The 27,155-nt window shown below is 49.0% G+C and overlaps 1 protein-coding gene across 2 annotated transcripts in view; it reads left to right on the top strand.

The window, feature by feature from the left end:
• Positions 1 to 333: 333 nt before the first annotated feature.
• Positions 334 to 27,155, top strand: part of FSTL4 (follistatin like 4) — a 739,698-nt gene continuing 712,876 nt past the window's right edge. The window contains exon 1 of one of the 2 annotated variants that reach the window (XM_069592040.1): positions 334 to 468. The gene's annotated coding sequence lies outside the window, so the exon portion shown is untranslated. Of the gene's footprint in view, positions 469 to 24,757; positions 24,963 to 27,155 lie in introns of those variants that run through there. The other variant, XM_069592042.1, reaches the window with a different exon arrangement.

The following is a 27,155-nucleotide window of genomic DNA, read 5'->3' as shown; positions in this document are numbered from 1 at the left end:
GAGAAGCCACAATAACTTTTCAGGGTGATGAACCTGGGCCCTAGGTGGTCCCATGCTGGGCTTGAAGAGACCAGGGTTATGGGGCAAGGTGGTCCTTAGAGGGCAGCTCCAATGCTGGCATTCCGAAGATGCCTTTGGCCTGGCCCCCATCTGGCTGGCATCCTGCTGGCCCATGGCCAGTCTGCAAGGAGCATGTAGGCTGTGGTCTTTGGTGTTAGGCCAATGTTCTCCAGACTTTACTCCGGGCCCTGTGCATCTGTCCTGCACACTCAGGCCTGGCCTGCTCCCAGCCAGCTCACCCTGCCCCCTGCACTCCTGCCTGTGGGGCTGTTTGGAGTGTCCATGGCTACAGCTCACCTCGAGACCCCCTTCCCTCCTCCGAGAGCAGCAACTCCAGCCTACCTGCCTGGCCGTGCTTGGCTGGATCATCCCTGGAGGTGTGACGTCACCCGGAGCAGGCAGCCTGAGGTGAAAATGCTCCCCTGTGAGGGTATGGCTGCTCAGAGCTGAGCACTCGGGGGCTGGGTGGCTGTTCTCTCCATTGAATGTAGCTTCTGAGCCTGGGCGATCTGCCTCTGGGGTTTGGCAGGTGGGAAAATGACAGAGGCTCAGGAGTGTCCACAGCTCAGCCAGAGCCCTCAGCAGCCTCCTTGTTCCCCACTTTCTCTAAGAAGATCAGAGGCTTTCAGTGGGGCTTATTGGGTGCAAAGTGCCTTACACGCAGCACCTAATCCCACCCTCACAGTCCTTTCCCCCCTTACAGCTGGGGCTGGAGAGACCAGGCCCGAGGTATCAGCGGGCGCTGCACCTGTGCTCATTTCTCCATCCTTTCTCCACTAAGGCGGGAGCTTCTCCCATCAGGTCCTTCTGCCTCCCTTTGTGATCACGTGCAAGAGCCCTGGAGGCCTGATCTGAAGCCCAGGCATGCCTGCCTGTGGAAAGCTCCTGCCAGGACCAAGCTCACTAGGGCCTCTGGTTTCCTTTCCCGTGTGGTGGTTTTCTGCCCTTGGCTGGATACATGGTCCTTCAGCGGTCACTCTGCACCCATCCCCTGTGCCTTCTGAGCTGGGAGAGGCTTGGCAGTATTGGTTATGGCCCTTTGGGGCTCTTGGGGTCTATCAGGGCAAGACAGAAAATTCATTAACGTTTCAGTGGCTTAGACCAATAAGGTTATAAAGTTTATTTCTTACACCAGTAGGGGTGACTCTGGTCAGGCAGCTGATACAGTGATTCAGGGACTCAGGCCCTCTCTGCGTCATGACTCTGCTGACTTCAGTGACCCACGGACACTTAGGGGTCATTTTCTCTCCAGCCAGAATGGAAAGCAGCCAGGGTGACTGCCCCATGGGAGGTATGTCCGGGCTTGCAAGGAGCATACAAGGAGCATTCATCGCTTATGTCCACATTCCCTGTGATCAGGACTCATGGCCACATTCCACCACCGGGGCAGCTGGGAAAGGCCATTCTGCTGAAGACCCAGGAGGAGACACGCTTTGGTGAGCATGCAATACTCTGCCCTGAGGCCTGTCTTGGCCATGTGGGTGCCATCTGCATCCGCAGAATCCTGGCATCTCTCCCTGCTGCTCCCTGGGGCATCTCTCCTTGCTGAAGGCCCTACAGCTTCTGCAGGATCAGGGCCCTGGGAGGTGCAGGCTGGGTTCGTGCCTTGATTGATGTGCAGGTGACCACAGATGAAGCCTTGCACCTCTTGTGGTTCTAATACCTGTTGAGCCCCCTGCCTCTCTGAGTGGTCGGAGGAGCAAGTAAAGGCATGCAGAGAATATAAGGTGCTGAAGGGAGGAGGAGGCAGAAGGAAAGGGAGGCTGATTACAGTCAGGCACGGCCCTCAAAAGGCTGTGGACACTCAACCTGAGGATTCTTAGGTACCCAGCACGCGCAGTTCATCAGGCCCTGCCGTCCACGGCCAGGCTGTCCACCTTGACCCTTTGTTTGATCACTTCCTCCCAGGGGATCTTAACACACAAGTAGCATTTGATTCAGCACTGTTCTCCTCCAGTTAAAAATAAGGCTCATAAATTGAGGCCATGCCCTAGGGGACAGCAATGTTATAAGCTCATCACCTGATGATGTTCAAACCTAGTTATAAAAATACACAGCACTTCTGCACTGGGGAGTGAGTGACCTACTTTGTACCTCATGGACTGGTATTAAATTGGCAGGGGGCAGGTCCGGGCCCTTGTTCTGTCTTTAAATTCCTGACAACCCATGCTTTCTGGCTGATTCCGGAAGCCCCTAGCTGGTGTGTTTTCCTGGGCTGGTGCTGCGGCTCACTCGGCCCTGGGGCTCAGGTTCTCTGGGTGCCTGACTGGGAGAATTCTTGGGTCTCTCTGGTCTCCCCATGGCAGGGTGTTGGTCCATGGAGTGAGGGGTGAGGCCTTCCCAGGTGCTGGTCTCCCCCTTGCACTGTGCTTGGTGCCGAGGTCTCGGCAGGAGGGGCCTCCCTGGTCCTTGCTCTCATTACTCCTGCCTCTGCGGTCAGCTCAGTGACCTTGGAGCCTCCCGTGGGTCCAAGGCCGAGGACAGAGGGGACCACCCACTTGCTCTTCACTACTTCATTCAACAAGTGTTTACTGAGGGTGTTCTGTGAGCCAGGCCTGATGGGCAGCAGGGCACACAGACGTGAAGCCTTCCATATGGAGCTCAGCCTGCTGGGGGAAGGTGGATGTTTACCTACTAATTTCCTGAGTGTGTCTGTTTATATAAATCTCGATCTGTGTTTACAAATCTGTCTACATAAAAATCGACAACGAAGGTAAATTCCAGGGAAGGGGGACACCTTCATGGTATGGTCCTGAAAGGCTACAGCATGGAAGTTTGACCTAGTCACTGAAGTCAGGGAAGGCCCCCTGGAGGAAGTGATGAGGCTGAGGAGATTGAAGATGAGCGAAGTAAGCTGGGTCAGGGAGGAAAATGTAGAATCAGGACATGGGCTGTGGAGCAGAGTGAAGGAGGTCAGCTGAGGACACCTCCCCAGGGCTGCCTAACCATAACCTAACCCTTGGTGCCTCTGGGTCCCACCGAGGGTGCCAGGGCTGGTGGCCAGCGTTGTATCTGCTGGCCCTCTTCCTCTAATATCTGTGAGACTGGGTTCACACCATGACTGCACAGCAAGCGCTTGCTGGGTTGCATTCACCCCTGGCTCTCGTCCACTCTGCGTTAGTCTGGAAAGGGCCTCGCTTGCAGTGCACGCTCTTGCAGTGAGGGCTCTGACTCCCTCCTCACATTGGAGTTGATTTTTATCACCTCGTTTGTCATTTCCAAGGTCACTCCCAGCCCTGATTGTGGAATCACCCGACCTGCCACACTGGTCTCAGGGAGGCACCCTGGCGGGGGGGTGGGGGTGGGGAGAGGCCCTCCTGTGTTCTCCCAGGACCTCCTGGAAGATCTAGGATGGAGTCAGGAGGGGTCTCCAGATCTCTGAGGCCAGAACTTGGCATTAGGAGTGTGGCTCGAGAGATCATTGCTGATGTTACTCTTACCCTTTGTGGGATGGTTAGAGTGTAGTCAGGTAAATAAATGAATTGGACAGCAATGGTTTTCCCTTGTTATGTTTATGCTTACCAGAGGGCTTCCCAACTGGGCTCTCATTTATTTCCCTCTAAAATGGTCCTGTCTGTCAGAGGGTATTATGACATACAGGTACTGCTCGTCCCATTTGCCAAAAGAGGAAACTGAGGCCAGAGAGGCTGCTTGACTAGCTCCCGTTTTTGAGTTAGTTTGTGGCAGAGCTGTGAAGACATAATGTACGACATGCTTCCTGCCCCTGCTCTTGGTTGCTTGTCCAGAGAAATGAGGTTTAAGGCACAGATAGGAGGCACTCTCTCCCCACCCCTCCTGTCCCTGCATGATCGAAGTCTCAGAGAGAGAGACAGGCTGCTGGTGTCACCCTGTCCAGCATACTCGCTTTAAGACCTTAACTGAGAGGTGAGTGTGACTTGAGGGTCACATGCAGACCTCCTGGGACAATAGAGAGATTGGATCGCTCAGCAGTGGATGTGGTGGGCTCCCAATTAGACATGCTGTTGCTCTGAGCACCAGGGCTAGGGCTTCCTGGCCTCTGTGAGGTCTTCTGGTTCATGACCTGGGTAGGGCAGAGGAGTCAGAAGGGCAGATAGAGCAATCCTGGCCAAACATAGAAGGTCAGACTTAGGGACACTGAAGAGAGAGGGAAGGACCCTGAGAGGCCCAAGCAGATCCATCCTCAAAGAGGGAACACAGGTATGTCTCGGTTCTGACCCTGGCACTCCTCGCTGGAAGGGCCCTGGGGCTGGGACTCTCCCATCGGAACGCTCAGAGTCACCCAAACTCCTGCTATCCTGCCTTCCCTGCCTGATGCATTATTAATGAGGCAGCCTTCATTTCCAGTTTTGGGGTGGCTAATTTGTTCTTACAATCATGATTTCAAATATCACATGAATAATTCAGAGAATTATTTTAGATAAGCCTGTTAGCCGTCACACATCTGAATAAATTAGCTTCTCCATCCCGTGGGGCGTGGAGAAGGGGTGCTGGCCATGCAGCGGGGGTCTAGCCCAGGTTAGCATAACACCTGGATCTTGGCTTCAAGAGACCAGGTCTGCCTCGGGGCTGAGGGTATAACAGGCATTGTCATTTGTCGCGGAGGAGTTTGGTTGCTGCGGAGAGTGGGTCCTTCCCAGATGACAGTCTCCCTTGCTCAGATCTGGAATGAAGATGTTCAACAAGCCCTGGATATTGCCGCTGAGGCCCCTCAACTCAGAAATGTGTCTAGGGTCCATGCTCTGTGTGCAAAGCAGGGAACTCTGCCAAGTGACAGTTACAAAAAGGCTCCGCTCTCTCCCGCATCCATATACTCCTTTCAGGAAGGCGGGGCACAGATAGAAATTAACCTTATATTTAATGTTGCTGTTGGTGGTGGTGGAGTGCTCTGGCTCCATCCCTTATTAAGTGAGTTATCTTTGGGAATTTGCTTCCCTTCTTTGGGGCTTGGTTTCTTTATCTGTAAACTGGTTACAGTATTCTTAAGATGCCTCAACCTACTGGGTTTTTGTGAGAGATGAAAATGAAGTAATGAGCATACAAAACCTTTGCAAACTGCAGTCTTATAGGGCTATCCAGGTTATTCAGCGCTGCCTCCTTCAGGAAAAGCCTCCGTCCTCAATAAATACCTGTTGTTCAATTGTGTCCGACTCTGTGACCCCGTGGACTTCCCTGTCCTTCACTATCTCCCAGAGTTTGCTCAGACTCACATCTATTGAGTCAGTGATGCCATCCAACCATCTCATCTTCTGTCACCCCCTTCTCCCACTGCCATTAATCTTTCCCAACATCAGGCTCTTTTCCAACGAGTAGGCTCTTTGCATCAGGTGGCCAAAATATAGGACCAGGCTCCGTGGTCCATGGGATTTTCCAAGCAAGAATACTGGAGTGGGCTGCCATTTCCTTCTCCAGGGGATCTTTCTAACCCAGGGATCGAACCTGAGTCTCCTGCCTTGCAGACAGATGCTTTACCATCTGAGCCGCTAGGGAAGCCCACCAGCTTTAGAGTCAGTCCTTCCAGTGAATATTCAGGGCTGATTTCCTTTAGGATTGACTGGGTTGATCTCCTTGCAGTCCAGGGGGCTCTCAAGAGTCTTCTCCAGCACCACAGTTAGAAAACATCAGCTGTTTGGCACTCAATCTTCTTTATGGTCCAATTCTCACATCTGTACATGACTACTTGAAAAACCATAGCTTTGACTATACAGACCTTTGTTGGCAAGTAATGTCTCTGCTTTTTAATATGTTGTCTAGGTTTGTCATAGCTTTTCTTCCACGGAGCAAGTGTCTTTTAATTTCATGGCTGAGAAAAGGCAATTCTGGCCCTCTCCTCAACACCTATCTAGTATTTGAGAATCTATTCATTTCCCTGTTTATGTAACCATCACTGGTCATAAGCCAGGACCTGCCTTTGTCCTCTGTCCTTGTACCCCTGGATATCATTCTCAGAAACAACTCTGGTTAGGAGAGGTGGTCACCTGTGCTGGGACAGCAAAGCTTCTGACTCTGAGGATGGAGCTAGCTGTGGTGTGACTGTCTGAACAACTCTGTTGGTGAAGGAAGGATACAGTGCCCATAGGCTCCCTCAGGGAGCAGCCTGAGCTCCACAGAGCAGGGAAAGAGGCAGGTGTGGCCTGGCAGCACTTCCTGGTGGAGTGCTGGCAATGGCATCATCAGCAGTGCCTCCTGAAAGAATGACCAATCCTTCAATCCTACTTGGACAATGCGGGTTGGGTCCCCACGTGCATCCCAGCTGGAACTCAGCTTGAGGGGGAGATTGGGGAGAAGCTGGATGGGGCCTGTGAGGTGGATTGAGGTCTGCAGCTGGGGTGACCAGGGCTGTGATGGAGGTGAGGTTGAGATCTGGGGCACCCTCACTGAAGGGGAGGGAAGGGACCGAGCAGCTGGGAAGGACTGGCGGGAGAGGGAACTAGGGGCTGGAACTGCAGAGGTTATGGTCAAGGGCAGCCTGGCCTGGAGGAGGATGATACAGGGTCTTGGCTCAGACCTAGGGTCAGTCCAGGGCCCACCACAGCACAAGGGCCATGACCTCTCCAGACTTTGATTTTTTTCATCTGTGAAGTGGAGGTGAGAAATGCACTGGGTACCGTGGTATCCGTTTCGTGAGACAGTACTTTGAAAGCTATCAGCACAGGACCTGGGCTACAGGGAGGATTCAGAACACATGAGCTACCACCCCTACCCTCATCATTGTACCAGTTGTCATGGGTTTCTAGGCACTTGCCAATTGCCCCAAACTGCAGAGCTTTCCCTAGAGTCCTGGCCAGATGGGTATGGGGGTACCGGGGGAGGAGATATATACGCTGCCAGCCCCTTTCACAGCTTCTCTGAGGCTATGCTGAGCATCTTTCTAGCACCACACACTACCCACTACTTGGGAGTTCAGAACCTCCTCATTGGCTCCAATTTTTGCCTTTGCCTTAGTCTGGGTCAGACGCTTAGGTCCAGCTTAGATGCCCTCAGGGGTGCATGGGTTGACACTTGGTTAATTGAGTTGGAAGATCATTCATCAGTGCGCACAAGCTGGGGCTGGTTGTGGATGTCTTGGGGGAATCCTCAGTATTAGGGAGCCCCAGGACAGAGTGGGAAGACCCAACCTGCCCAGGGAGGAAGGGTTTGAGCACTATGTGAAGGAGGAATCTGTGAGGCTGTGCAAGAGAACAGGATGACTGGCCCAAGATGCTGGAGGCAAGCAGGGCTGCTGAGCAAGCCATCTGTCAGGATCTCGGGGATAGGTATTCAAAAGGAAAAGTATTTGCATGTGTATGTTTTTCCCAAAATGATTAATATTCAAATTAGTGTTGGAGATTCAAATTGCTAAAGTGTAACTAGGCAGAAAAATTCTCTGATAGCTTGTAATTTTCGGTTCGGTCCACCATTCCCCACTCCCCCCATACCTCCCTATCTAGTTCCCAGAAGTACTCTGGGCTCCTACAGACTTGTCCAGAATGGCATCCCCAGAATTCAGTTCCGGCTCCTGACCATGCTGTGGGCACTTGGCCTTCCAGGCCAAAAGAGGGGGTGCCCTGTGACCAGCCAGAGCCCTTGAGGTGCCCACCTCCTAACTTGCTCCCCGCTCCCCACTCAGGCATCTCCTGCACACATTGTATGCCAGAGGCGCCATCTTAAGGCACAGCTGTAAACAGTCCGCCCCGTGCTCTGGTAGTGTCAGTGTGACCCTACTGTTCGCACAACAATCTCTGAAATCCTTTTTCTGGAAATCACCAGACTAGCTTCAGAGCCCTCTAACCTCTGCTTCCTTCTGCTCTGGTCAAATGGGCGCCGCCCCCCATCCCCACCTTCCTCTGTGGGTCCCTGGGCATGAATGCATTCCCCGTCTGGACTGTTTCTCAGGCTGTGGCCTCCATGGGAGTGATTCACTGCACTATGGCATCATGTTTCAAAGTGCTTTGGGGCCCACTTTCCCTTAACCAAACATAATCCCACTTTGCAGTTGGGAAAATGAAACTGGCAGAAGGTGGTAACAATAGTTTTATTTCTCAGGTTTAGCACAGGCTGTAAATGTGCTTTGCAGTTTAGAGATTGTTCTTTTTTTATGCTATAGAAATATATATACCGTTTTATTAATACATTAAATAAGATACGCGATATCACTATAGCTTTCATAATTATGAAGTTGTATGGATATAGGTGATATTACAAGGTTTCTGCAACCTCTGATTTGTCATGAAACTATGATTTCTGTGGGTGACAAAGGCACAAGTACTTTTCATCTATTGTGGTTTGTTATCTCCTTTCATAATTGAAGGAGATGATAAATTTCATTTAGTGATAAAAGAAATCAAGGGCATCATTCTTTTCTCATCCAAGTTCACAGACTCCCTAAATCTTACACAAGGAGCCCTTAGGAGTCCATGGAGCTGTGCTTAGAAGCCGCAGAGTTCTCATCCTGATCTCATCTTACCAAGGTATTTCCTGATGCCAGATAGGATTCTTGGAACCAGAACTCCCAAGTGAGGTAAAGGCAAGCAGCAAATGAATGGATGGACTCCCTTGTCACCAATAATAATAGTAACAGCACATACTTTAGAAAAAAAATGATGGACAAAATGTCTTATGTGCCAACACCTTGCAGAAGCCTTTTAGAGATTGTTCTTAATCCTTTAAGATACCCATGGAGGAAGGAAGTTCACTGCAGTTCACTGCAGTTCATTACTTTTAACCAATCTTAGGTTCTAGCTATGAGATCATTTATCTGAGAATGACTCACTGAGCCTGTGTCCCATGAACAAACCTCTAGCAGACTGGTTCTACCAGCCAATCACACATTTCACCCTCTCGTAGTCCCTGCATCCTTATTCTTGGCTTGTCTTTCCTCTTATGCCCTGAGCATTCCCTAAGGGCAGGTATGAATCTCCATGTCGCGGCACTTAGCATCCATTTGCCTATCTGTGCACTCATCCATCTCTTCATCCATTAATCTAAACAATATTTATCAAGCATTTGATGAGTTTTATAATTGCTGGGAATAAAGCAGCTAACAACCCAAATCCATTTCCTGCCCTCTAAAAGCTCCTTGCCTGTTGGCTAAGGCTGAAATGCAAGCAAGCAGTTACTGTGCAGGGTTAGGGGCTATGGGAGCCAGAGGAAGCACAGACCCAAATGCTGTGGGGAGTTGCCTTCCGGAGTAAGTGACAGGTGGGCCAGAAGAGCAGGTGCTTAATATGGGGGATTTGGGGTCTGGTGGCCCTGGATGGGGGGCTTCTCTGGTGGCTCAGATGGTAAAGAATCCACCTGCAGTGAAGGAGACCTGGGTTCAGTTCCTGAGTCAAGAAGATGCCCTGAAGAAGGGAATGGCTACCCACCCCAGTATTCTTGCCTGGAGAATCCCATGGACAGAGGAGCCTGGTGGGATACAGTCCATGGGGTCACAGTCCCAGCTGTGCAAGCTGAGGGATTGTGGATGAGTGAGTTCACCTCTCCGAGCTACGGTCTCCTCATCTCTGAGACGGAGATAATAATTTCTGTCTCCTCTGGTTATTGTGGGGATTTAATGGAATAATATATGTAATATACTTAGAATAGTGTCTAGCACTATGCTCAAATCTCTAGCTAGTAAGCTGAGACCTGCAGGCTGAGTAAGAAATAGCTGAAGATGGAGCATTCTAAGCACTGGGGCTGGTACATGCAGAATCCAGAGGTGGGAGAACTCATGGAAGATTCTCTCTCTGGTGGGCATCTTGGCGCTCTCTCCTGGCTCTGGGAGTCAGTTGAGGGCTGGTGAGAAGGAGAAGGGAGACGGGTCCAGCCTGGTGGAGTGAGGGTAGGGATGGTCACGGCCATTACAGGAGGGAAATGCCTGGAACAGACAGCAGGGGGCGCCATTTCGGAGAGCTGGAGCGGGTGTTCTCAAGTGGTGGCTTAGCCCCTGGTGTCCTTGGGGCTGGGTCCAGAGCCAAGACCAGGCCACATGTGCACGTGTCTGGCACTCAGAACGAGGTCCCAGACCTTGGTGGTTGACTCCAGGATCTGTATCCAGCCACCAGCTTCAGGCTGGAGCCGCAGATGCCCCTTTCCCAGATGGGAGCAGGATGAAAGCATCCAGACCCTCCTTCTCTCCAACTTCCTCCCCAACCCCGCCCCAACTAGAGGACCCAGATTTTGTATGGTGAGCCCCACAGCCAACTTTCCACCAGGTAGGCCAGAGAACCACAAGTTGGAGGCAAAAATACTGATGTAAGAAGGAGTAAGGACAGAAGAGATCAGGGGCATACAGGGCCTGGGTGGGAGAATTTTAAGGGTGGGTATAGCCGCAGGTGGGTGGGATGCTGACAGACTGAAAAGTGGAGAAAGATTTTAAGAATTTTTGCTATGCTTTATGAAGGAGTTTCCTCTTGGAGATCGTTTCAGCTTGCTTTGCAATTTAATTTTTGAACTGGTACTTTAAAAAAAAAAAGCAAAACAACTTTATTTTCTGCAGTGCTGGGTTTTTGTTGCTGCACGGGCTTTCTCTAGTTGTGGTGCGTGGGCTTCTCATTGCGTCGTCTTCTCTTGTGGAGCGCACTCTCTAGAGCGTTTGGGCTATAATAGTTGCGGTGTGTGGCCTCGGTAGCTGTGGTTCCCGGGCTCTAGAGCACAGGCTCAGTAGTTGCTCCACAGCATGTGGGATCTTCCTGGGTTAGGGATCTACCCTGTGTCTCCTGCTTTGGCAGGCTGATTCGTTACCACTGGGCCATCCAGGAACCCCTTGGTCCTTTTTTAAAAGCAAAGTTTTACTCAGACTTACCCATGAGGCTCCCTGATGGTTCAGCGGTAAAGAATCCACCTGCAATGCAGGAGACCCCGGTTCAATTCCTGCGTTGGGAATATCTCCTGGAGAAGGGATAGGCTACCCACTCCAGTATTCTTGGGCTTCCCTGATGGCTCAGTGGTAAAGAATCCATCTGCAATGTGGGAGATCTGGGTTCGATCCCTGAGTCGGGAAGATCCCTTGGAGCAGGGCAGGGCAACCTACTCCAGTATTCTTGCCTGGAGAATCCCATGGGCAGAGGAGTCTGGAGGGCTATAGTCCACAGGGTCACAGTCAGACATGATTTGAAGTGACTTAACACATACGCATGCCCATGAGATGGGCCAACGCTGCATGCCTTATATATTAGGGCCTCATGTCTGAGAGTTTGGGCCCATCCTTGGTCACATGTGTTGAGCCAGTGATCACATCTGAGCACTCCACACAGGAACATTCTCCCTAGAACATGCTGAACTGTGGGTAAAATTGCATGTACCTTATTTCCAACCATAACCCATGAGGTTTGGAAATAAATGAAAAGTAATTTGAGGGTGAAGTGTATTACTACACAGACATTTAAAAAGTTGCCTGGAAGTATGCCTAAGTCAAGAGGAAAATCCAGAAAAAAACCCAGAATAATTAAAAGTACAAAATATCAACCATATGGGATGTTGCCAGAATAGTTCATTTAGAAAAATGGTATAATTCTAAATTCCTATGTCTCTAGGAAACATAAAAAGAGAACAAAATAAAAAACCATACACACAGTGAACTGAATCCACTGAAGCTCTTAGATTTGTAAAAAAAAAAAAAAAGAGAAAATTAGGAAAGCAGGCAATAATAAACTGAATAAATAAGACAGAAAAAATGAGTATTGATGGATAAAGCCAATATTTAAGCCTTTGAAAAAACTCACAAAGCCATTAGTTCAATTGATCAAAGAAAGAACATGTACAGAAGCAAATAGAACCAGAAATGAAACATGAGATGCAACTGATAATATGAAAAAGATTTGTAAGATTTGAGCAGAATATTGACTTTATTTATATGATAAATATGCAGATATGGACATGTATCTGCAAAAATCCAAGATAGAGTTTCTACTGCCACTAGCACATTTGCAAAGAAAATGTATCTTCTTGCTTTGTCACTGAGATCTGTAATGGCTTGAATTGTGTTCCCCCGCAAGATAGGTCACGGTCTTAACACCTGGTGCCCTTGAATGTGACCTTCTTTGACGATGGAGCCTTTGCAGATATATTATCAAGTAAGATGAAGTCATTAGGGCAGTCCCTGTTCAGTCTGACTGATGGCCCTACAGGACAAGGGGAAACTTTGGACACAGAGAGAGAAGACACCCTGTGATGATCAGGGCAGAGACTGGAGTGATGCAGCTGTGCCTGGGGCGCCAGGAGGTGACAGCACTGTCACAGGCTGCGAAGAAGCAGGAAAGGTTGCACCCAGCCTCAGAGTGAGCATGACCCTGCTGATACCTGGCTTTCAGACTTCTGGCCCTTGGAAGTGTGAGAGGATTTCTGTTGTTTTAAGTCGCTCAGTTTGTGAAATTTTGTTACAACAGCCCTAGGAACTTAACACAGGTTCCTTCCATATGTCAGCTGTTGGATCACATTTGTAATGTTCCTCTGTAGTTTCCCTATTTATTAATCTTTTTGATCTGTCACTCAGAGAGTTGAATGTACAGTCAGGGGACATTTGTGTCCATCTTCCTGTGTCTGTGCTATTCTGTGGCCATGGTATTTGAGTCACATATACCTCTTGTTGCCATTGTTGATTCATTAAAGAAAAATCTATTCTGTTGTACCTTTGGGTACTTCATAATACTCTCTGCTACCATCTACTTTGTTACAATGTAATTCTTCGTTAATTTTTTTTTTTAAGGGCTTAGCATGTGGCTCAGTGGTAAAGAATCCACCTGCCAATGCAGGAGATGCAGGGAACATAGGTTCGATCTCTGGGTCGAGAAGATCCCCTGGAGTAGGAAATGGCAACCCACTCCAGAATTCTTGCCTGGAAAATTCCATGGATAGAGGCCTGGCGGGTTGCAAAGAGTTGAACACGACTGACTGCGTGTGTGTGCGCTCACACATACACACACATGTTGTACCTTTGAGTATCTCATAATACTCTTTGCTATCATCTGCTTTATCTATTATAATGTAACTTGGTTAAATTTTTTTTTTTGCATACTAGAGCAACATTTTAGCTTTTACTACTTAGGGGTAGGATTTGCTAAGGTTTTTCTTAGGGTTTCTATAGTTTCAGAGTCTACTGGTGAAGTTTTTCTGAGGATTATTTATCATGAAGATGTTATATGCAGGCACAGGATTGGCACTGGGGACAGAGATGCCCTGCATCCCTGACTTTGCCCTCCCAGACCTCAGAGTTCAAGGAAGTTTTTCAAGTATCAGCTTTTCTTTTTGTAGGGAGGTCAGCTCATCTGCAAGCCACGTTGGCACCGACACAGATGGACTCCTCTGTCACAGCCAGAAAAGAGAGAGTGAAGAGTGAAGGAAAGCAGGGGGCGAAGACACGAGGGCAGGATACAGTGAAAAGGCAGGGCTTGAGGTCTTAAGGATCTTCAGAGAAGTGTTATTTTCTTGCAACCAGAGACTTAATAGGGGGTATCCCGGGTTCTGTTCCCTGGAGAAGATGTAATTTCAGGTGGAGGTGGCCCTAGCACTGTGATGGTCTCACATTGTTCCTTTTGGCCATCTCTAGCACCCAGGCCCTTCCCGCCCGACCCACTCTCTCTGCCTCTGGCGTAGGTGAGGGGTGGGGGGCTGAGAGCAGCTCAGGTTGTTCTTTGTTCTCAGCTCCTGAGTGAGCCGGATCTGTAAACCCTCTGCTGTCATCGTGATCAAGAATTCCTTGGAAAACTGGGCTTCTCTGGAGCAAAGCACCTGATTTTCATCTTGGGAGGCAGTGCCTTTTAATTATTTGTATTGGGGTATAATAGCTTTACAATGTTGTGGTAATTTCTGCTGTATGATGGAGTGAATCAGCTATGTGTATACGTGTATCCCCTCCCTCTCGGGTTTCCTTCCTGCCCCTCGGCTTTCCCGTGTGGGTCAGCACAGAGCGCTGAGCTGGGCTCCCTGTGCTCTGCAGGAGGCTCCTATAGCCGTCTGTGTTACACATGGTGGTGTGTACATGTCATTTCTGCTTTCTCGATTCTCCCCGCCGTCTCCTTCCCCCGCTACCTCCATTCTCTGTGTCTGTGTCTCTATCCCTGCCCTGCAAACAGTGCCTCCTATTCTGATGTCTCTCGTGCCCCTGACTTTAAGAAATTCTGGCGTTTAACGAGAGAGAGGGCCCCAAATCTCACCGTCCTCACAGACCATCCAGTTCAGCTGGCTCCCAGGATGGGTGAAGAGACCAATCCAGTGTGACAGCCCTGAGTGAGCTGCTGGCAAGTGGCCTGATTTGCAAGCTGGAGCTCCCTTGGCCCTCGGGGTGGACACTGGTGGAGTGTGTGTGCTCAGCTGTGTCTGACTCTTTGCGACCTCATGGATTGTAGCCCACCAGGCTCCTCTGTCCATGGGATTCTCTAGGCAAGAATACTGGAGTGGGTTGCCGTGCCCTCCTCCAGGGGATCTTCCCCACCCAGGAATCAAACCTGTGTCTCTTATATCTCCTACACTGGCAGATGGATTCTATACCACTAGCGCCACCTGGGAAGCCCAGGGCATCTGTACTGGTCACCCAAGTCTCTCTACCCAAATGAGACAGCCGAGTCTAAAGCAGTTGGTTTCCTGGCTGGCCTGTTCTGAGCTGGTCCTGGCAGCCAGCACAGGGGCCTGGACAGAAGCGCCTTCTTCTAGCACTGGGTACCGCGTGTTCTTGCCTCACTTTGATTTCCAGCTCCAGTCCAGCCATTAGAGTGAGTGCATCCATCATTCCTACAGCTTCTACCCTGGAGCCTTCACAGTTTAAGAGGCCTCTGCTGAAATAAGCCCTATTAACAAAAGCCATGGGTCCAAGTCTTCACGTGACCTTCTGTGGCCTGGGACTTCTAACTTAGCCAAATTTATTTATCCTGATCTTCATTGGCCATAAGGGGGTAGCCCTAACAGCCCATAAACCAAACTGTATGGGAAAGGGTTGAACAGCCTGGAAATAAATCACCAACCCTGGTGACTCTATGCCCGAACTCAGGCCCAAAGACTCAGAGTGACTCCTCTGGCGCCATCTTAGGAGGAACAGAGAGTGGTGGTGGGGGGCCATGCTCTGGGTACGATTCAGAAACAGCACTGTGTGTGGAGTGGAACCGCAGTACCAGAAAACACAAGGAAAGCCAGAGCCTCCACCAAAGGAGACATAGTCTTGCCCTGGGGCCCGTGTGGCCACCCAGCTCACCTCCTGAGCAATGGACAGCAAGCTTGACCAGCCATGCAGCATTTCACTCAAGGCTCACGGCTACCTTGCAAACTAGATGTAATTTTTATTCCCATTCCCATGGTCTCAAAACCAGAAAGTGGCAGAACTGGGGTTCGCACCCAGGAGCCTTTACTCCAGGTCTGTTTCCATGTACCCACTGCCCTCAACTTCATAATTGGGGTGGGCCTGGTGGCTCAGATGATGAAGAATCCACCTGCAGTGCAGGAGACCTGGCTTCAACCCCTGGGTCAGGAAGATCCCCTGGAGGGGGGCGTGGCAACCCACTCCAGTATTCCTGCCTGGAGAATTCCATGGACAGAGGAGCCTGGAGGGCTACAGTGCATAGGTTCACAAAGAGTTAGACACGACTGAGCAACTAACACTTTCACTTTCCATTGACTCAATGGACATGAACAAACTCCAGGAGGTGATGAAGGACAGGGAAGCCTAGTCTTCGGTCCCTTCTGGAACTTACATTCTCTGAGTCCTTTCTTTCCACCAACCAGACTATTCATAGGGAAGAAAATGTCCATCAAGCTCACTAGCTCTTGAGGTCAATAGCCTGGTGAGACAAAGGCCAGGAGGCCAGAGGTGGGGCCTAGCTTCCCTGCCAGTCTCCCATATTCTACCAGCACCTGAAGCCCAGTCCCTGCTATACTCCGAGACCAAAGAGGTGCCCCAAAGGTCAGAAGGGGGTTCAGCTCACTTCTGGCCTGGCCCCGCCCCTAGTGTCCTCTACACTTAGTCCCAGGGGGCAGAGGTGGGTGTATGGCTTTCCTAGCCCCTCTGTGAATCTCCTTCCTAGCTCAGCCCACTCAACCATGGCTTAGGACTCTGTCTAAAGATTATTCTAAACAGGGATGGCCATCCCACTGTCATGCCAGACCCTGAAGGCATGCCAGACCCTAAAATGCAGTGACAACAGTTGTCTTTGGGGGATATTTTTAAGGGTAATTGGATCTGAGAGTCATTAGTGCCAGAAATGTGGGTCTCATCTTATTTTAAAAAACAAGGTGTCATATCACCAGATGCTCCTGCCGACACCTCAGACCATGTCATCAAACAAGCACAGCCCTGGGGACTCCTGAGTGCTGGGGACACAGATCATCCTGGTGGGCGTCCATGTTCACCCAGGACCTCCATTGCTGTTTTTATTTTTTTTTAAACTTTCTATTTTGTATTGGGATATAGCCAACTAACAGTGCTGTGGTAGTTTCAGGTGAACATTGAAGGTTGTCAGCCATATGTATACATGTATCCATCCTCCCCCAAACTCCCCTCCTGTCCAGGCTGCCTCATAACATTGAGCAGAGTTCCCTGTGCTATACATTAGGTTCCTGTTGGTCATCCATTTAAAATATAGCAGTGTTTACATGTCCGTCCCTAACTCCCTATCTCTTTCCCGCAACCATACGTTCATTCTCTAAGCTAATGAGACTATTTCAGATGAATCATGTAAGATTACCAAAGGATGAACAAAAGATAAAATAGGTATGTTTGGTGAAGTTAATGTATACATTAAAATTTTGAAATGTACAATATGAAGAAGGCCACGAAATGGCTTGTGCTTATTAGTACATTGCTGTTTTTATTAGCTGACACACACCCAGGTAAATTTCCCTTCTCTGAATTGCTGGCACTGATCAGGGCTACAGGAGCACAGAAACCAGAATGCAGTTAGAAGTTGTCTCAGATACTTCACACCTGGAGAGAAGCTGCCTGAGATAGCTCTGAACTTCGGGAAGACTCTGGAAAGTTGAAAACCATACAGGGAATGAAAAGAAATTCCTGAGATTTAATCCCAAGATGCCTGCATCAGTTTCTAAATCTTCACTATTCCAATTTGGCATCTCCGAAACTCAAAGAACAAAAACATCATTAACATGCACTTTAGTTTTTTGGGAAACCCAGGGGGTTGGGACTCTCAGATGCACAGAGTATCTGGCTCAATGTGTCCCTGAGAGACCTCTAACCTGTGAATGTGGGGGAGGTGAGAAGTGGATTTGGGGGAGGGCTGATGGTTGGTCCCTGAGCTCTCTAGGGAAGGTTACCCAGGAAGTCTTGGTTTGGGCACCCCATCCTGCTGCTGCCCCTCCCCAGCAGCAGCTGAGGTGCAGCCCTTGAACCTGCCCACAGCAGAGGGGGCTGGTCCCACCTCCTCCGCTCCTGCTCCCTGCACACACTCACACATCTGCAATCTCCACCCCAGCTGGGCCCCGGAATGTTTGCAGCCTTGGAAATAGTCAGATTGTGCTAAAAATGCAGTGACAACAGTCGTCTTTGGGGGATATTTTTAAGGGTAATTGGATCTGAGAGTCATTAGTGCCAGAAATGTGGGTCTCATCTTATTTAAAAAACAAGGTTTCATATCACCAGATGCTTCTGCCGACACCTCAGACTGCATCATCAAACAAGCACAGCCCTGGTGACTCCTGAGTGCTGGGGACACAGATCATCCTGGTGGGCGTCCACGTTGGGTCCCATGTCTTCACAGTTCTAACTTGGACACAGAGCCTGTTGTGAGGAGGGTGAGCTCCTAACTCATTGCTTCTCCTTCCACATTTCTCATGAGGCCTACCCTAGGGAAGGGCGATGTTCGGGGCCCTCTGGGCGTGAAGGCCACAGTCAGCAAAGGAGGCCCCACGTGGAGCAGGGGTGGTTGACCCCTCTGGCCGGTGTCTGAGGCTCAAACTGCAAGGGGTCTGGGCTCCACAGGCACCCAGAGTGTCCAGTGCATCCTGGTTCTGGAGGGGGACCCAGCCCCCTAGTTGCAGTGCTACACAGGGATAAGCATGAAGCTTGGGGATTTCAGAGGTAAGTCCCCCTCCTCCCCGACTTGTGGTCAGAACTACTGCTCAGACGACCTTTTCCTCTAGATCTGCGCTGTCCTATACATAGAATGCAAGCCAAGTAGAAAGCAAGTAACAACTTGAGCAATACATTTAACCCAATCTATCCAAAATGCTGTTATTACAACGTGTGATTTATATACAAAACTGTTAAGGAGCTAGTTGACATTCTTTTTTTTTGTACAAAGCCTTTGAAATCTGCCACGTATTTCGTATTCACATGTATCCATTTAGATGAGCCATATTGCAAGTGCTCAGAAGCCTCATGTGGCTAGTGGGTAACATGCTGGGCAGGGTAGGTCTAGGGCCTGTTCTTGGGGAGTGTGTAGAAGGGTTAGAGGGTAGGGAGGTGGGATAGGCTTTGGGCCCAGATGGCCCACGGACCAGGTCTTGGGACTCTGGTTCATTGCAGATCCGGGAAAGAGAGCAGAGGCAAACTTCCTGGGGGTGTGGGCCCTCTGAAGAATCAGCTTTCCTTACCTCCTTTTGCCTCCCTCAAAATATGATTTCTCTGTGAGACAAGGAGCAAGGCCATCCATCTTTCAACAAATATTCCAAACCACTGACTATTGGAAAGCTTTACTCTAGGATCTGGGAATAAACAGAGCAGTAAAAGAAAAAAGACAAAAGTTCCTGCTTTCATGGAGCTTTTCAGTTGGGGGAGGTTTGTGGAGAGATTATTAACAAATAAATATCAGTAGTGATAGATGTTGTCTTAGTCTGTTTCGGCTGCTGTAGCAAAATATCATCAACTGGGTTCAGTTCAGTTCAGTCACTCAGTCGTGTCTGACTCTTTGTGACCCCATGAACTGCAGAACGCCAGGCCTCCCTGTCCATCACCAACTCCCGGAGTCCACCCAAATCCATGTCCTTTGTGTCAGTGATGCCATCCAACCATCTCATCCTCTGGCGTCCCCTTCTCCTCCTGCCCTCAATCTTTCCCAGCATCAGGGTCTTCAAGTGAGTCAGCTCTCCACATCAGGTGGCCAAAGTATTGGAGTTTCAGCTTCAACATCAGTCCCTCCAATGAACACCCAGGACTGATCTCCTTTAGGATGGACTGGTTGGATCTCCTTGCAGTCCATGGGACTCTCAGGAGTCTTCTCCAACACCACAGTTCAAAAGCATCAATTCTTCTGCACTCAGCTTTCTTCACAGACCGACTCTCACATCCATACATGACTATTGGAAAAACCATAACCTTGACTAGATGGACCTTTGTTGGCAAAGTAATATCTCTGCTTTTCAATATGCTATCTAGGTTGGTCATAACTTTCCTTCCAAGGAGCAAGCATCTTTTAATTTCATGACTGCAATCACCATCCATAGTGATTTTGGAGCCCAGAAAAATAAAGTCAGCCACTATTTCCACTGGTTCCCCATCTATTTGCCGTGAAGTGATGGGACTGGATGCCATGATCTTAGTTTCCTGAATGTTGAGCTTTAAGCCAACTTTTCCACTCTCCTCTTTCACTTTCATCAAGAGGCGTTTTAGTTCTTCTTCACTTTCTGCCATAAGGGTGGTGTCATCTGCATATTTGAGGTTATTGATATTTCTCCCGGCAATCTTGATTCCAGCTTGTGCTTCTTCCAGCCCAGCGTTTCTCATGATGTACTCTGCATGTAAGTTAAATAAGCAGAGTGACAATATACAGCCTTGACGTACTCCTTTTCCTATTTGGAACCAGTCTGTTGTTCCATGTCCAGTTCTAATTGTTGCTTCCTGACCCTGCATACAGGTTTCTCAAGAGGCAGGTCAGGTGGTCCGGTATTCCCATCCCTTTCAGAATCAACTGGGTGGTGGTTTATAAACAATAGAAATTTATTTCTCACAGTTCTGGAGGCTGAGAAGTATAAGATCGAGGTGTCGTCTGACAGTATCTGGTAAGCGCCTGCTCCTTCATGACCTGATTATGCCCTTAAGGACCTGTCTCCCGATACCATCACTTTGGGAGTTAGGTCCTAACATATTCCTTTGTTGGGAGGCAAGCATTCATACCTTAGTACATGTGAAGATGTAAAATAAAGTAGGAAAAGACATGGGGAGTACCGGGAGAGGATGGCCACACATCGGGACAGGAATCTGAGACCTCTGTGATGGGTAACACTCCTCGGAGACTGGAGGAAAGCTGCAGGAGGGCGGTCAGAGCATGGAGCGGGACCCGTATAGTGTGGGTCTTAAAAATCTTTGTAAGGTCATTGGCTTTTGCCCTGGGTCAGAGTAAAAGTCAGTGTAGGGTTTGAACAGAGAGAGGACAGCATCTGACTTACATTTTACCAGGCTGTTCGATTAGTTTTCTGTTGCTGCTATAACAAATTTGGTGGCTTAAAAATGGAAGTATATGGTTCATTTACAATGTTGTATTAATTTCTGCTACCCCAAAATTGATTAGGTTGTATACACACACATACATATATATTGTCTTCTTTTTTAGTACTCTTTTCCATTATGGTTTATCATAGGGTATGAATATAGTTCTCTGTGCCATGTAATAGGACCTTGTTGTTTATCCATTCTATACGTGAAAGCTTACATCTGCTAACTCCAGCCTCCCACTCCTTCCCTCCCCCAGTCCCCTCCCCCTTGGCCGCCACACGTCCTCTACATCCATGGTCTGTTTCTGTTTACAGATAGGGTCATTTGCATCATATTTTAAATCCACATATAAGTGAGTTCATATGGTGTTTCTCTTTCCCTTTCTGACTTAGGTCGTTCAGTACGATGGTTGCATCGTGTTGCTGCAGATGCCATTGTTTTGTTCTTTTTTGCGGCCGAGTAGTGTTCCCTTTTATATATGCGCCCCATCTTTATCCATGTCTCTGTCAGTGGACGTTTAGGTTGCTTCCATGTCTTGGCTGTTGTGAACAGTGCCGCAGTGAACACTGGGGTGCATGTGTCTTTTTGAAGTAGCCATAGTTTTCTATGCATATGGATAGTTTTATAGAAAATTCTCCATAGTTTTCTCTGGATATAGTCCCAGGACTGGGATTTCTGGATCATATGGTAGCTCTATTTGTAGGTTTCTGCGGAACCTCTATATGGTTTTCCATAGTAGCTGTACCAACTTATATTCCTACCAACAATTTTAGAGGGTTCTCTTTTCCCCACACCCTCTCCAACATTTGTTTTTTGTAAATTTTTTGATGATTGCCCTTCTGACTGGTGTGAGGTGGTACCTCTTTGTAGTTTTGATATGCATTTCTCTAATAATTAGTGATACTAAGTATCTTTTCATGTGCTTTTTGGCCAACTGTATGTCTTCTTTGGAGAAATGTCTATTTAGATATTCCATCTATTTTTTTTTATTGTGTTGTTTGTTTTTTGATGTTGAGCTGCATGAGCTGATTATATATTTTGGAGACTAATCCCTGGCTGGTCATTTCATTTGCAAATATTTTCTCCCATTCTGAGGATTGTATTTTTGTTTCATTTATGGTTTCCTTCCACATCCTTGAATAATGACAATAAAAACAAAAACAAACAGATGGTACCTAGTTAAATTTAAACGCTTTTGCACTGTAAAATAAACCGTATACAAAATGTAATTTTCTTTCTGGTGGTGTCTTTGTCTGGTTTGGGTATCAGGGTGATGGTCACTTCATAGAATGTCTTTTGGAGCGTTCCCTCCGTTTCAGTTTTTTGAAGGAGTTTGAGAAGACTCAGTATAAGCTCTTCTTTTTATATTTGGTAGAATCAGCCTGTGACGCTGTCTGGTCCTAAACTTTTGTTCATATGGAGTTTTAAAATTTAAGGTTCTATTTCACTTCCAGTGATCAGTCTGTTCAAATTATCTATTTCTTCTTGATTCGATTTTGATGGGCAGTAGGTTTCTAGAAACTTGTTCTCTTCTTCTAGGTTGTCAAATTTGTTGGCATAGATTGTTCATAGTATTTCTTATGTGTTTTTTTTTTTTAAATTATTGTGATATCAGTTGTCACATCTCCTTTTTCATTTCTTATTTTGTTTACCTGGGCTCTTGCTTTCCTTCTTAGGGAGCATGGCCAGAAGTTTGTCAATCATTTTTACTCTTTCAAAGAACCAGCTCTTGGTTTTATTGATTTTTTTCCCCATTAAAACAAAAATCTCTATTTTATTTATTTTTTCTCTGATCTGTATTATTTCCATCTTTCTGCTGACTTTCAGTTTTGCTTGTCCATCTTTTTCTAATTTTTAAAAGTCATGTGTGTATGTGTGTGTGAGCTAAGTTGCTTCAGTTGTGTCCGACTCTATGCAACTCTGTGGACCATAGCCCGACAGGCTCCTCTGTCCATGGGATTCTCCAGGCAAGCACACTGGAGTGGGTTGCCACATCCTCCTCCAGAGGATCTTTCTGACCCAGGGATCGAACCCTCACCTCTTACATTTCCTGCATTGGCACGCAGGTTCTTTACCACTAGTGCCACCTGGGAAGCTCCTTTTAGGGTAAGTAAATAACAAAAATTTATTATCTCCCACTTCTTTGGGTCAGAAGTAGGACATGGTCTCACCAGGCTAAAGTCAAGGTGCTGGTGCTGGCGCTGTGTTCTTGTCTGGAGACCCTGGGGACGCTTGGCTTCCTCATTCGGTAAGGGTTTGGCAGGATGTGCATTGTCGCAGTTGTAGGACTGAGGTCCTGTTTTCTTTCTGACTCCTGACTGGGACTGCTGTTTGCTCCTCAAGCCCATTCTCCAATCTAGAATGAAGGTTCCTGTATCTCAGAGCCGAAAACAGACGTGGAATTCTTCTCATGCTGCCCCTCCCCTGTCCTTCTGTCATGTCTCTCTCTGCCCACAGCTGGAAAGGTTCTCTGACTTTATAGACCCGTGTGATTAGATTGGGCCACCCAGATAATTCAGTGTGATCTCTCTGTCCCTAATCACATTGGCCACAGCCCTTTTGCCAGGTGAGGCAACATATTTCCCAGTTGCAGGGATCAGTGAATGAGCATCTTTGAGGGGATAGCAGTATTATTTTGCCTCCTATGGGGATGGATGAGATGGTGGTGGGTGGGGGACAAAGGGTGGAAGCTGCGTGGACAGGAGGAGGCCAGGGCAATGCGCCACTGAGAGGGAGTGCGGGCTTGGCCTAGGCTTGTAGGATGGCAGAGGAGCAAAGTGATCAGATAACGAGTTTGTTCTGAAGGTAGAACTGACAGCTTCGGTTGTGAGGTTGGGTGTGGCGTGCATGAGAAAGGAAGCAGTCAAACTCCGGGACTCTTCCATTTTGGCCTTAGTCATGGGAAGGATGAACTTCTAGCTGCCTGGCACAGGGGAGACTGTGAGAGAAGTGGGTTTAGTGTTTGGCAGGTGGGGAGGGACTCAGGATTTCTAAGAATTCCTGTTTCCTGAAAAGTCTTGTTCAACTTAGGGAGACAGAAAGATGGGGAATATCATGGAGGAACTGAGCAGCATGCGCCATGGGCCGAGATCACCAGCATAGCAGTGTCCATTGATGAGGGCCAGTTATCTGCCAAGTAGTGCGGAAGGGACTTTATGACATCAGCTCAGTCTGACATTGGGTCTCTGTGGCAGGAGGCTGACCACTACTGTACCGCCTTGCTGTCTCAGCCCCCATAGAGCTTCGGGTCTTACTGAGAGGTCAGAGCCAAGTGCAGAAATGACTAACTGCCAGGGCCAAGCCGCAGCTACCTGGTGCTGGCAAGGGGCCCCATGGGGAGAAGCTGAGGGCTGCCCTCCAGACAGGCCCGTGAGACTGCAGTCCTGGGCTCCTTGGGAAGTGCCCACACCCTCCACTCAGCCAGCGGCCCTGCTCTTCCATATTTGGTGGCTGTGGTACCCAGTCAGTGTTCATGATTTCCTGTGTCGGGTCCTGGACAGCTGGTGTCCACAGGTGTCTCTGTGTCTGACTGTGATCCCTCTTGCTTAATCGTCATGGTTCCTCACGTCACTGTCCAACATCTCCCACGTCTGGTGTCCACATTCTCTCATGTCTGGAGTTTTTCCCTGAAGCAGCCAGCATGCCACCCAGCACCTGGTGACTTCCTTCTGGGAGCACAGGGAGGAGGCGGCTAGTGGGGGCCAGCCTGGGTTTCTGGAGGGCTCCCTTACCCTGCAAAAGGATGAGTCTTGTGTGAGGGTGGTGAGAAGGCCGCCTCTAAAGATCGCTTGTCGTTTTCTCTGTTCCAGATGGGAAGCCGATGGGCTTGGGAGGACACCCTCGTCAAGACGCCCCCAGGAGCTGAGGGCCTCGAACAGCACTGCTCAGGGCCATTGCCCGGGGGGCTTCTTTTCTCTTTTTATTAAACTCTTTATTTTGTGTTTTGGTATAGCTGATTAGTAAACAATGTTGTGATAGTTTCAGGCGAGCAGTGAAGGGACTCAGCCATATATATATATAATATTTATTTATTTATATCTATCTATCTACTAACTACCTATCTATATCCATTCTCCCCAACCTGCCTGCCCTGGGCAGCTTCTCTTCCAGGTCCTGCCCCTGCTTTGAGGGGCATGCTCCGGCTTGTCCTCTGTGCCCTCAGGCTCCTCCTCATGCCACACCTCCTCCTCTTCCAGGTCTCCCTCATCCTCCTCCAGCAGCACCACTCGCCTCCCCTTCCTCCTTGACCAGGCTCCTCTAACTCAGGTCCCTCCTCCTCCTCTTGTTTCTCCTCCTTCTTGTGCAGGCTGTAGGGGTAGTTGCGGCTGGTTGGAGGTAGCATTAAGTGCCCACAAGCTGCCTGGGCCTTGTGGTGGGGGGGGGGGGGCGGGCAGTGAAGCAGGAGGCCTGACGGCCATCCTGATGCAGGTTCCTGGCTCCCAGGGAGGGTGTCTGGAGATCCGACTGCCTTTGTTGGGGAACCTTTGGGGCAGAGACTGCCTTGAGAGCCTTCTGTAAGTGGAGGGGACCATCTCAGAGGAAGGCCTGTGACGTGACCTTCACGGGGCTCCTTTTGTTGGGCTATGTGGTAAGTAACGTCATTAAGATGAATGTGTGTTTTGGTAAAGCGTGTAAATATATGAAGAGTGTCCTCTCTAGCTCCATATATCACCCTGTGTTTATTTTGTGCCTGGTGCATAAGCTACAAGGCATGCATTGCTATTTGGGGCTCTGAGTTTTAAAGTACATTAAAGGAGTTTACTGAAAACTCTTGGCAAACAGATAAAATACAATTACTCTAATTCCCAAGGCACTGCAGACAGAGTGTCCTGAAAACCTGCAGTGTAATAATTCACAGGGAACCGTGGCAGGCGTCCTTTGAGGCATCGGAGACGCTGCTTTTGTAAACTTCAGAGGCGGCCAAGCGCTGTCCCTCGGGAGACCCACGTTCCGTGTTTTATTAACCTCCCTGTTTCTGGCTGAAGAGCTGTGGGGGGGGGGGGATCTAGCCAGCAGGAACTGGCTCCTGCCCTCATGAGCTTTTCTCGGGTCACCATATCGAGGGAAGCAGGGAATGAGATGTTCCATTTTCTTCTGGCTGTAACCTTCCCCATCTATCTGCTATTTAGTAGCAGGCTATGCTGGTTAGTTGCCTTGCATGATGGGAAATTCTCGTTGTCTATGAAGTAGGCAGGACTCTTAGCCCCTTACTGGGAAATGGAGGTTTTTGGTGGGATACCTGGAAGAAAGATAGCAGTGCTCAGGTTTTCACCTTCCCAGAGGATTTGAGGTTGATTTCCAAGCTCTACAGAGGGGACACAGGACAAATTGTGATGCAGAGGTGGAGCCCCCATGGGGCTTGAGCAAGATCCCACAAGTGCTCTGCTCTGCCTTGCTTCCCCTACTTGCCAGGGAGATGGAAAATACCCCCAGGGCCTACAGACTTTAGGTACTGCTGAGCAACTGGCATCCTGTTCCCAGGAGAGGCACCACAGCTGAGGAGAGCCTGGGCCCACATGAGGGGGAGGCTTGGTAGACAGTGTGTGACTTAGATTTTGGGCATCTCCATGATGAGCAATGAACAACAACTAACGGGTCAGAACTTTGGGGGCCCTGGACCCTTGCTTCTTGGAGAGGAAACAGTGGATGGGCCTTCCCTGAGCAAGGCTTCTTCCTGGCGCCCAGCCCTGAAGCTCCCAGTCTTGGATCACCCTTCAAAGCTGGCCTGGGTCTGCTGTGTTGAAGATCATGGACAGGGCCAGAGTATTTGTGCAGGGCAAGCAGGGACCTCTCAGAGGTGGTGTGTACAGTGGGGAGAGGCAGTCGGAGGGCAGAGTGGGTGAAGACTTGGGTGGCTTGCTCGGAACTCTGTGACTGAGTTCTCAGAGTAGAGCAGACCCCTTGGGAGAAGGGCCTTCTGTGGACATTGAACACTGCATTGAAGAGATGGCTCAACAGCCAAACCCCAGTCAGTTGCATGAGCTGAAATACTAGGGGCCTGAGGCAGGAGTCAGGTGGGCTGAAAGTTTAGAGAAGATTTCTGGAACCTAACTTCTACCTGCTCAGTAGTTCACTGCAATATTTCACCCTTGCCTGTGTTACAAAAATATAACAGTAAACAACTCCCCAAACAGCAACACCTAGGGTTTATAAAGCAGACACTTCCAGGGTACTCCCAGAGCTGGTGAAGGCCTGGAGAGAACCTGGTTCCTGTAGCCACCTGGCTGGCAGGCCTCATGAGCTGCCCTTTGGAGGGTGGCCCTAGGGCCTCCAGCTGGAGTCTGGCTTTGATGTCTCGAAAATCAGAGACTTGTTTTCTTTTTCATTAGCCTGTTTGTGAGGCTTCCAGCAGCAAGCGAGTCTTACCCAGCCCTGTCATGTAGCACATATGGCCTCGGAGTAGGGCGTCCTGCTTGGAGCCCAGGCAGGGCTCCACTGGGTGTGGGGGTGGGGAAAACTCCAAGTGGTCCGCAGGGACTCAACCTGGACCTTCTTCCAGTGCCAAGTTCACAGAGGCTGGGTAAATTGATAGCTTTGGCTGAGATTTAATTGCTCAGATAGAGCAGTATGGGAAGTCTCTTGTGAGAGATAAGAGAAATTAGACCTGCTTAACTGGACTGACCCCTGCTCATAAGCCATCGCCACTGTTCACAAGCGCCCTCTTCCTCCACCAGGGAGACTCTGTGAGTGGTATTGTTTACAGTAGTTGTTCGACGGGGCTGCTTATTAATCTAACATTAGTTACGGTAGTTAAGCTTTTAGAGATAATGAAATGTAAATG

This window comes from Ovis canadensis, chromosome 5 (assembly GCF_042477335.2).
Source record: "Ovis canadensis isolate MfBH-ARS-UI-01 breed Bighorn chromosome 5, ARS-UI_OviCan_v2, whole genome shotgun sequence".
NCBI classification, from domain to species: Eukaryota; Metazoa; Chordata; class Mammalia; order Artiodactyla; family Bovidae; genus Ovis; species Ovis canadensis.
Note: the sequence above shows the minus strand (reverse complement) of the source record. Positions and strands in the feature narration are given on the sequence as shown.